Below are 12,170 nucleotides of genomic sequence, written 5' to 3'. Positions count from 1 at the left end.
CCACATTTTATTTTAAATGCCACCAGATGACTGCTCCCATAGGCTAAAAAACAGTGTAATACTTTTCATATACCTCAAAGTGTCTTCAGAAACAACACACTCCGACAACTCTTAAAGACTCAACTGTTTCTAAACACATTCAAACTGAACAAAAGTGAGAGAAACAGGAAATGTGGGGAGGAAAGTAAAAATAGAAAAAGTCCACCAGGGCAGCAGAAGAAAGGTAGGCAAGTGTGAATCTAAATTCCCATGGTGCACTACTTCCCTGTGCTGTGCTGATTGTGGTGGTGTTGACTAAATAAGCCTAACTTTGGCTAACCTGTGATGGCCGTCTCACCAAGATCCTGAGCACTTTCTCCCCTATCTATGCCAACAAGTCACATAAACGACATTGTCATTATAACACTACATCCTGGTTTCCAGTGTCCTTCCATTCAAATTCCCAATTTCTCCCTCCACTTGTACAAGAGGACATTTCCCAACTCTCAGTCCCCTTATCATTACTGAGCTCCTCTTCTCTACTCAGCCTCCTCCTCTTGAGCTCCACCTCCCCCCTAAAACCAGGCAATTTGTCACATGCTTCCTATTCAACAAAAGTAGGAGCGTACCATTATTGTTCCACTAGTTTTTCCCACCTAGTGGCCGAAACGGGTAATTGCATTTTTTCAACATCTGGCATGACCAGATAGTTTATAAACATTTTAAATAACAGAAAACAATTTAATAGTGGTAGGCAATTCATTTAATTTCATGAACTGCTTTAGTAAAATTGTTTTTTCAGGGCTCTGGTTCATGTGATAAGTGACAAGTAGCTCTCACCTTAGACTATTGTTGACGCATATGCAGCACTCCAAAAACTAAAGTCACTGTTGTACTAGTCTGGACATCTTGCCGTGCCAAAGTTGCAATAAAGGGTTCCTAAATGCCATATATATACACTTGCTGTGAGCTTACTAATTGATTGCGTGTTTTGTGTAGATTTGGGTTAGGCTACATTTTAAATTAACTTAAGTGTCGGGGTATTCCGCCACCGTCTGTCTATCGCGTTCCAAGACAGGCGTGACGCGATTGGATTTCATAAGGGCGAGATGTTACATAAATTGTTATGTTATTTAAAATCTGCTTTAAAAATAAACATATATGTTTATTTAGCATGTTTTTTTTTCCATTGGTGCTCATGCTGTGTTCCCCAAGTGGTAGGACACTTCTCTGCTGCTACCATAATTTTTTTTTTTTTTTGCCCACCGGCTCAAATGTCAAACTCCACTCATGCTGCATAGGGGGGGAATATTTTATATAACTTACCATTTAAGTTATATTTAGCCTTAAAGTTCTGTATAATTAAGGCCATGGCCTCTTTGAGTGTAGACTGTAGGCTTCATTCAGCCCGCTCACCGCTTCACCTCTTTGCCCATTTTTGGATTAGCTGGAGCCACTGGGAGTCGCCAACATTGATCTTCATTTTGGTGTAACAGAACATTCGGACATATTTTATACAGTCTATAATCCTAACTGCTAGACCACTGGACACTTAATATGATTACAATTTCATTTTTATTTCCCAATCTTCCCAAAAAGTGCTTCCCCATTTAATAACACAGTAAAAGTCCAAATAATAATGAAGGCATATTCTACACCTGTGTTTACAAACATTACTGTAACAGAATCAAAAGGACATTCAAATATACAATACAATCAATTAGAACATTTAGCTACTTGGCTGCTTTTAGTTCTACCATAACAAGCATGTCAACTGCAATAAAGTTGTACATTAAATTGCATAATTACTAACTGCTTAATTTGCATCTTTCTTCAATCAACTTAACAAACTTAAAGAACTGTAGCTCTTAGCTATACTGCAGCTACTGTATCGACTAAAATTACATTGTAGAGACATTCATCAATGCTGATCAATTATAAGAGGCTTCGATGAACACCTCTAACGAGTTTAAATGCAATACAAATAGTCAAGCAAGGACACATGAAGGATTTTAGTGTCTGTATTAATGTCACATTTTTCATCTCCCTAAAGTCAATAGACCTTTTTCACTGAATTTGACATGTCAAAGGTGGAATTAGTAACGTTTATGATGGCTGAACTCACTCTCACAGCTAACTGGGACCCTTGACTAGAACAGGTCCATTGTTTAAGCTATTGTTTACACCTGTGCTTTTCCTGCTTGACAAGTCCAAATTTGTTCTCCTTTCATTCCATGTATCTCCTCCTGCTCACACTCACCTAGTCACAACATAAGACAGATGGTCTCATTTCTTTAAAAGCAAACATGAAGTGAGGTTTTTGAAGCACACCGACACACTTTGTGAATCTGACAGCACTTTTTAGAAATAACCAGTGAAATGGAGACTGGGAATAAATTGCCGCTGTCCTTTCAGCCAGCACAGTAAATATTCCCAACTTCTCTCAGCTCTGACAAGCGCAATTATGCATACATAATCACTGGTGTTATGTAACTAAATGGGTTACTGGTACATGAATAATTTGTACTTGATATTCAGGCATCACCCTATGAGTTTTCATTTTTGTCAATGTTTCAGTCTCATTCAGCAGGTTTCTGAAGATTTCTTTTTTTTTTTTTACATAGGAAATTGCAGACTGATTGTGGCCAGTAAAAAACCTATTCACAAACAGCATTCTGGGTCACACACAGATGTTCAATCACCTGTGCATGTGTGTTGGTCTTTTTCCAAGTGTGTATATGTGTGTAGGGGGTTCAAAAATAAGTCTAAAATAAGGTAGGATATCAAGAAATGGTTCTGAGTTGAATGCTTTGTGAGAGACTATATATATATATATAGACTATAGTTATTAAAGGTGCTGTAGGTAGGATTGTGAAGATTCAGGACTTATCCAAAGAATTTGAACATCGACAAATTCTCAGTCGATCGCCCCCTTTCTGCTAATGCCCAAGTGGTCCCTAAGCCCCTCCCCCCCACAAGGGAGAATGAATGTTTGTGCATGAACAGTGGATGACATGCAGTTAGACACCACCCTGGCCATGATTGGTGCAAATTGCACAACAGGCTTTAGGGGGTGCCAATTACTTTTTAAATTTCCAGCTTAATGTAGCTCTACTCGAACATAGGATCAGTTTAAACAAATATGACAGAAAATTAGTTTTATAAGACCTACTTGCTAAGTCTTTAAATACCAAAAAGGAATAGTTTGACAATTTGGTTGAGAGTAACATTACAAGATTGATATCACTCTCATGTCTTTACGTTAAAGCTTTAGTGCGTAACTATGAACATTCAAGCCATTGCCAAAATGAGTTGCTACAAAGCTAATTAAGACTATTAGCGCCACACAACTCTCTCTGTATTTCTCAGTATGGCTATGTTCAGAAGATTGTGTACTCCGGTGACTTTCCCGCGCAGAAATTTAAGTGAAGATAATTACTTCATCTGAAGAGTCCCATCATGTTTTTTTAATCCTCTATGTCCTCCTTGCATACTAGCAACTGCGTGGAGGAGGAAGAGGAAGGGTGGGGACCCGTGCACAAACACGAAAGACTGGATCATGTGGACGCGCCAACAATATTGTTGTCATTACTTAGAATTCCTCATGGGGGAGACAGAAACGATGCACTATAGCTTTAAATACTATGTGTATGTATGTATGTATGTATGTATGTATGTATGGTGTTTAACTTCTCATAAAAACTGGAAACAAAATAGCAGCTTCATATTGTACAGATGTGAGAATGGTTTTAATCTCCCCATATAAATCTCAGCAAGAAAGCAAATAAGTGTGGTTTCCAAAATGTTGACCTATGTAGCATGTGATTGCATGTTGTATTCACATGTGCAGTGTTATGCAGGAATGGGAATGTCTCAATTTATTTGTGTGCATGTTCTGTGTTCAGACGCTAATGAGATGTCTGACTGCGACAGACATGTTTTTTCATGGAGACGTGGGGGAGACAATTGTAGCAACTAAAGGAAAAATGTCAGCAAAACTTCACACACAAATGCATCCGCACATCATCTAGATTTGGACTGTGTGGTGAAGCAGGATCTGCCCCTACTCCCTTTGCAGTATGTAATTAGCAGTGCCATCTGTATGTATGAGACTCAGAGGTGAAGACAGGACAGGAGGAGCATGACTGTCCATCCTCATTCACTCAAATCATTGCTTCGGCCTATTCACTGCCTTCTTTCATTACTCCTCTGCTCGTTTCACTAGAAAATGCTCACCCACATTAAGCCATCAACTCCGAACTGCTCTATTTCCTCTGCAGTGCAAGGCCACCTCGCTGTCCTCTTTGTGTGATATTCAGCATCTCAAATGTCAATTCACAGCTGCCTTTGCTTCCCTGTGTCACATTCTTCTCTTCTCACCGTCTCAGCCCCATCCATCACATTTTCATGCGTCCCCTGATTTTACATCTTTTTCAGTCTGTCCTATCGTCTTTGATTCTGTTCTCTCCCCTCTCTCTCACTCTCTCTGACTTTCCGTCATTAGGCATTTCTGTATTCTCCCCCCCTTCGGGCTACAGGCACACAAGTGTCAGACTCTCAGAGGAGAAGTACAGGTTTAAATGACAGGCTTGTTAACGGGGTCACTGATAATTCTGCCAATTAGCGGCCACATCACCTTGAGCTGAGGTCCCAGCATCTAGATGAGCGAAGACTGTAAAAGAGTGAGATAAATTAGATAGAACAGAAATAAATGTAAATGTAAATGTAAATGTGCTGTATTTATATAGCGCTTTTCCAGTCTTAACAACTGCTCAAAGCGCTTTTACATCAATAAACACCAGATTGTGGCAGCACTTCAAAACAAGAAAGCAACCATCACTCAATTTATGAGTTGCCTTTAAAAATTAGGAGCAGAACATGTAATACTAAAGAAAGACTCATAGGAAATTCAACACCAAAAGTGTCATTATATCATTAAGTTTCACTAAAAATTAATTATGTCTTTAATGAGAAAATTGTATGCGGTGTTTCCTTAAAAGTTGTCCCTGAGAATATAATGAATCACCTTTATCACCTGTTAAAAATAGTACAAAAAGGCTAATTCTAATGTGCTTAACAAAAATGTAATTAGTGAAACTTCCAAAGACGTTTCACCCATATTTCAGTTTGTGTTTTAACTTTAATGCTGCACTGAATACTAAAACCCAATCCGGCATTATATTATTATAGGTATTTCTGCAGCGCCGACAATTAGCATGGGTCGCTTAGAAAATTGATGGAGCTTGTCATTCACCCTGAAGGCAAAATCATCACATAATTAACCTGTAAAAAAAGATCAATACACAGCAGACTGTATGCAAAATGAGAGGCCATGTCCCTTATTACCAGTAGATTTCACAGTGGATCCTTCTGTTGCACTTTTGACTGCTTGAGGAGTCACCAGACCTCCTATTGGTCCTGGCAACTTGCTAATGAGCTTCAGATGTCCACTTCACTCAGTGGGATTATCGCGGTGTTTAAAATTGATATCAGCCATATTAATTACAGCCTATTAATTATGGAATAAATAATTAAAGGCAAAACTATACTCAAGTTAGTGTAATTAATAAAGACTAATTAATGCATTAATTGATTTTATGATAATTTAATTTCCCACGGAATTAAAAGAATCTTGAGAGAATAACGCAGAGCAATGTATGTGATGTCCCTTGAAAAAGGACGATATGATTTGGCACGGTTAGAAATACTTCCCGATATGGCAGCTCAGTGCAACCTTGCAAAAACAAAGTGGGTGAAAAGTTACAAAGTGCAGTTTGATCAAAAAGTGATGAGGAAGTGTTCGTCAACCAAGGCTCTTCTAAAGATTTGCTCATGTGGATACTCAACAGGCGTACCATTTGTTTTTCTATCCGCCTTGTACTTTTTCCTAATTGGGGAGCCTGCTAAAACCGGATGCAGAAACGAGTGGAATGGAGGCACATATCTGAGGGCTACATAAGACTTTGTTCTAAAAAGAGAGAGAGAGAGAGAAGATGAAAACCTTCGTCTGGGATCTGGGTCAGAGCTCTGTGTTGCAGCGTCGAGTGTCTCTCTGTTGCTCTGTACTGCACACTGTACCGACTGTATCTGGCTCTGAAAAAAGCTATGAGATGCATCTCTCTGACAAAGCATCACTGAGTAGATCAAGCACCCACACACTCACAGTCATACAGTTATATATAGTCAAACAGCAATCAGAAATAAAATACTCTTTCACAGTCTCACATGCGCACATCCTCGGCCCTGGTCATGATATGCAGCAATAATGGAGCCAATGGAGCGAGAAGCCATATCAGGTTATAAGACAGTAGGCCAGCTGAGGCTGACTGTTCCTGTTGTGAAAATCCGCTCCCTCTCTCTGCTCGCCTGATCTAATTCCCCTAAAATACCACAAGAGGGATTCACCAGTGACGGCTGCTGGTCTTTCAACGAAGGGAAGCTCAGTTTCGGCCTACATCACAAAAATTGTAAATTTTTTTATACAAATGTTACAATAATAATAATTTATAATATCCGTGAGATGGCTTCATCAAGAGGTACTTCCAGTAACTTTGTCACAGCAGGAGAGTTAAAAAGACCTGTTACTTTTCCCTAATGTTCGCAATAAATCAATCTTAGGTGTTGATGTGCCCTGCTGTTCAATTCTAAGTTTCTCTTCCTGCTAGATAGCTAGTTCACCTCTATGACACTAGCCTAGCCTACTTTACGAACGAACGAACGAACAACCTAACAAAGCGATGAACTGTGGTGTATAATTGTATGCTATGTATGATAAAAATTGGCTAGCAGTTTTGCCAAGCAAATACCAAAAAATAGGTTACAGCAGTTTGTATTTTACTCCTTGTATTTTTACACTAGTAAAATCTGAGTTTGAACAGCTGAGCTTCTGCAACTTTTTTTAGTAGAAAAACGCTGTCAATCAAAGGGAGATGTAAGAATGGAAGAGAGTAGAATGTAAGAGAAGCAAATTGAGTCTGTTGACCTGCTATATGGGTCTGATTCTGAACAAACTCATCTTTGAGATTAACGTTTTCTAATGTATTTCTAGTCAATAAAGTATTACAGTATTACATATTTGACAATTAATTGTTTGACATTTTAGGGGAAGCCAAGCTTCTCTTGCAGTCTTGCCTGGGATTCTCAGTCAGCAGCAACACGGATTTCTTCTCTCCCTCAATTTCACCTCCCAAGCATGCCCACTCAGCCTGGTTTGGCAGTCCGAATGAGCTGTATTAAATAAGCACTGTAAGCTAGCCAAACCTCTTTCTCCAAATTGCATTATGACAAAGCATATCTTAGTACGACTTTGCCTTTGCAGGTCACTGCACTCATTTTTGCCGGCGCAGGACCAAAACGCATTATACGCTTAATTCACTGACATATGCTGGCACACAAATATAAACACTTGAGACACATACACAAAAGCAGCCAATGTGGTGTAACAGAAGCAACAGAGGAATTTGATTGACAACAGCACGGCGACTGTAGATCTTATTTTCTCGGCTTGGTGGAGAGGAACAGCAATGGAGAACAACGCAAATCAGCCTGTCAGTCAAAGTGGCTACCTTCCCCATCTCGGGTGCCGTTAGCAGCGGAGCTACAGGTACAGAGCTACAAAAGGTACCTCAGTCGTGTTGTTGAAGCAGAAAGGATTAATCCCCAAGTAGTTACCGCTTATATATTGTTATAATTGAGCCAATTGTATGCTGCAGTCAACTTCTGAAAGACAGAATAGGAACAAACAAGAAGGCAAATCTTACCATTTCAATGCCTCTGCATTCATTGTAATCTGCTTTGTAAAAAAATGTAGCGTCCCTTCAAAAGATGTTTGAAGGCAAGTATAAGGATTTGACTTTGAATAATAATAATAATTTGCATCTATTGGTATCTTTTTTCCACTTAAAATGACATCTACTCCTCCTCCCTCACTGATCCAATAATAACCCATGAATATACCAATATGTTTTGTTTCAAACGATTGGACACAAGAGGTTTCCTACTTGTGCACTGGAGGTTTCAAGTTTCCACATCACACTCAGTTACATATTGGACCAAACATGGTCTTCATATTAGTTGTGATGTCACAAAATCATCTTGTATGTTCACGTCTTATACTATGATTTAAGGTCCGCACAGAGAAACCCCGCCTCCAGCAGATGAATGTGAAAACAGTCTCCTATTATAAAACTGCACATGCAATATTCTGCAACGGTAAGAAAAAAAACAATTTTGAATAAAAGGAGCTATTTAAGATCTCCTGATTAAAAATATGTATTTACCCACATGTTGTTAACCTGACTTTTAAATAGCAACAGTGTGTCTGCCTTTTCCCCCCATGAAATTATGTTATCCTCAGACTTCAAGTTTAAATGGATTGTAGGTTAAGATTGCCAGTTGATTCCTAATCTAGCAGATCCTTTAGGGGGTTAAACAAAGTGTATCAGATGGATTTAGTTGCTTATAGAGGAGGACTTAGCGAGGAAATGGTGCTGCTGTTAGGCCCGAGGCAGACAGAATAAAGATCTCCATGCAAGGTTGTTATGGTCGCCCATATCCATCTTTATTAGCGGCTATTTTATGTATGGGGAACATGCATGAGTGTGTTGTTTTTTGCCCAGGTAGATAAAATATATAAGCTGTCGTTTTAGAGGCCTGGTAAAGTGTCACGGATTGTGTATCATCTGAATTTGGTGCATTATTTCCTTCTTTTTTTCAAAAATGCTTTACTAATTGATGCATGTATAAAAGGACACTGGGTTGTGACGTAGAGGGGGGGGGGGGGGGTCATCAGCTGATCGATCAGAAGCAAGAGGGGACTCTCGAGAGATCATGGATGGAAGCGGCCTGTTTGGCATGCTTTCCAGGCGACACCAACCACGGGATTAAGTATTTTTATCGGTGGATTACCAATTGGGATTTCTCCTCTGGACTACTGCAGCAACCCTGATGCTAAACGGACCGTGGCGAGGTTGCATAAGTTACCCGTGTGGACCATAATTAACTGCCACGCTTCTCCTGCCATTTTTTGTTTTGTTTGTCTTCTACGTTTGCTATTCTGGATCCTGACTATTTAAGTTTACTGACTGACATTTAATTTGTTGGGACATTGGGGTGTTTTGGGGGTAACATGTTTAAATGTGTGGGGATTCTTTGAGTGCTTTAAACGTTTGTATTAAGTGGTTAAGGCCGATGTTTAGTTTGTTGTTTTTCTAAGACACACAGTTAAACCTTTATTCAATGGTCTTCTTTACATGTATTAACATGATTATTGAGCCAATTTAAAGGAAATTAGGGTGTTTGTGGTGTTTAGGGTATTCAGGTGCTGATTATAGCCTACTCGTCGTTGGAGATATCAGAGATCCGCCCGTTACCTTATTTTTTATGCGTTATACTTTTCCCTTGCCGGGTGAGTGAGGGAATTGTTACAAGATAACTGCTATATCTGCTTTGCTGGCGGGAAGGGGGTAGGTGTCATATATGCTGTTATCATTGGACAACTCCCTGTATCTCCAATATCTCTGTTTCATCATCGGGATAGAAAAATGGCCAGAGGGCGAGAATGGCCATCTATCTGTCTTCTTCTTTTCATCTGATTCACTTCTCCTTTCTGTCCTCTTAGTTGTCACAGTGAAGAGACCAAAGAGGAAATGCACACACTCCACACTGACAGCCCACACAGATTCTAATCTTTTCCATTTTTCCGTTCCTGTTTAAAGAGCCTTTGTTACAGGGGACCACAGGTGAAGGACGTCAGCTGCTCTACTCTGTCTGGCCTTGTTTATTTTCTTCTTTTCTATTAACCAATACAAGGTGAGGATGGACTTTACTGTGGTCTGGGCTCTAAAAGACCCCTCAGGGGTGTATCTATAATCTAAAGCCTAAATGTGTGTTTTAATCTTTCGGTTGATCAAAAATAACTCAAGCCAATTTAGACGTCTCTTTATCTCTCTACCTATACACAGTAGTTTATCCCTGAAAGTAGCCCTTCCCTTGCTCGTGTATGTACATCTCCTTGACTTCTGATTTCATTAACCTCTCAGTGTGCTTCATCAGAGAGCGGGGGAATGTGCAACAATAATATCCCAGTGACGACACGTGGGTCAGGACCCCTCTGATCCTGAGAGGGGAGAATATCTCATTAATAGAGAAAGCCTCTGGGACACTAAAGCAATTTATTTCTCTGTTCTCAGGAACCAATTAAAACATTAGCCTAAACTATCGCAGTGCTCACAGATGTTGATACGCAGCCATGACAGTTGCGTGCATAACACAGAAAAGTCAAAGCTGTGGCAGTGACTCCCAGTAATTAGCGAAGCTGACAAATACTCTGCATGATGCAAATTAAAACAGCCAACGAGAGAAAATGAGAAATGCGCTGTAGTTATAATACATGATGTTTTAATGGATTGTGTGTCCGTGCAGTGTATATCCAGAAATTAAAAATGCATTTGCTTTATATCTAAATATGAGTAAAAACCCAGTGAACAAACCTTTATTCAGACTCTAAAAGTCCCCTGACTGCTTTCTCCCTGAGCTTTTACTCCCATTTTCCATCCCACAATTTGATTCCAGTCTATTAAACTGTACTTCCGGGCCAACTGCAAAAGTCAGCAGCTTCATTCTGTGCTAATGTCCATAACCAAATCTTCGTCTATGAAATGTCTGTTTTGCGGTCTGTGTAAAGAAGAGGTCCTCAATCATCCCTCCAATCTCTAACTTGATTCAACAATTACATGCAAATAATCCACAGATTAAAATCATACTGACACACCACTGGAGAGAAAGAACAAAGTTCAAACCAGGATCATCCACAGATCTTTCAAATGATCAAAAGAATAATATTTGAAAGGAGAACATCTAAATTCATAAAAGCAGATTTCCTTTATCAGTCTTTTTCCCCTCTTCATTACAGTTTTTTTTCTCTGTCTTCTTTGATTTTTAACATTCATGACACTAAATTTTAACATTGTGCTTAATGGCCAAAAGATATAAAAAGATAAGTGTGCACCAAAGTACCTTGTAATCAGTCACAGCAAAGAAAATTCAAATGCTTGTCATTCCAAAATCTTTCACAAAATCTTATTACTCATGAACACTTCCTCCAGGGGTGATTATGCTTTGCTGCTGCACCTTTCAAGAACTATAATAAGAGGTGAAAATTACAAGACTCCTTGATTCAATTCGACTACCAAGCCATAACAGCAGCCTTTTCTTATGTCAAAACAATATTTACAACCATATAGAAACATCGCTGACAGACTGCGGCAAAGAGAAAATATTCAAGCATAACCCTTGCCCGCGGGTTGCCTCCTTGTTGATATGATTGACTGGAGATGAGAGCAGATATGCTGAGTCCACAGGGCATCTCCCTGAGCAATGTCACTGTGAGGTTGTATAATGACAGTCCAGAGTAGTGGGTCATCACCCTCCTGACCCGAAATTCTGAATGAATGTAACTCAGTGGAGTGAATGACAGACAGGGTTAGGCTTAGGGTTAGCTGGAGTTACACCCATGACTGCCTACAAAATAAGTGCATTCCACTGTAACTGAACATTAGACACTTCATAAAACACATACATCCACCCAGAAGGCTACTTTTTATCAGTACAGTATTATTATTTTACAAAAACATGGTGCCCATCATCCATGCAGTTACAGGCTGATCATCACTCTGGAGGTTAGTGCTCCATTCATCCTCAACCTCATGGGAGTGTCAGCTGGATGCAGGCCAGCGCTTAGAGACATGCTGGCATTTCACCTATAGAGCCTAACATCCCTGCCAAAAGCATGCCTTTGTGCTACGCCCTTAACAGCTACAGATCAGCGCTCCAGACCAGTGCACCAGTGTTTTTTGGCTGACCTAGAGTACTGTGATCCTGCAATTAAAAACACTGGTTTGTGTGTGTGTGTGTGTGTGTGTGTGTGTGTGTGTGTTCCAACAGTAAAAATATGTAAGTTTTTCCGCCAAAATCATTTTATACACAGGAGTTGTGAGTAGGAGCATTAGGAAAAACTAAGGAGCCCCGGAGGTGACATGGATTAAAAAAAAAAAAAAGGAAAATAAATAAACAATAAATAAAATTAAAAAAAACATGTACTGGGGAAAAACACTTTTTATATACAGTGGGTACGGAAAGTATTCAGACCCCTTTAAATTTTTCACTCTTTGTTTCATTGCAGCCATTTTCCA

General features: G+C 39.5%; 1 long non-coding RNA gene across 1 annotated transcript in view; it reads left to right on the top strand.

Annotated features, from left to right (window-relative positions):
• The first annotated feature begins 874 nt into the window (after positions 1-874).
• LOC117952832 overlaps positions 875-12,170 on the top strand; it is a 12,510-nt gene continuing 1,214 nt past the window's right edge. Inside the window, exons 1-2 of the long non-coding RNA XR_004658515.1 lie at positions 875-984; positions 5,940-5,944. This is a non-coding gene — a long non-coding RNA (uncharacterized LOC117952832). The remainder of the gene's footprint in view (positions 985-5,939; positions 5,945-12,170) is intronic.

The sequence above is a fragment of the Etheostoma cragini genome, chromosome 11 (assembly GCF_013103735.1).
Source record: "Etheostoma cragini isolate CJK2018 chromosome 11, CSU_Ecrag_1.0, whole genome shotgun sequence".
Lineage (NCBI taxonomy): Eukaryota > Metazoa > Chordata > Actinopteri > Perciformes > Percidae > Etheostoma > Etheostoma cragini.
This window is presented reverse-complemented; position numbering and strand designations above follow the sequence as displayed.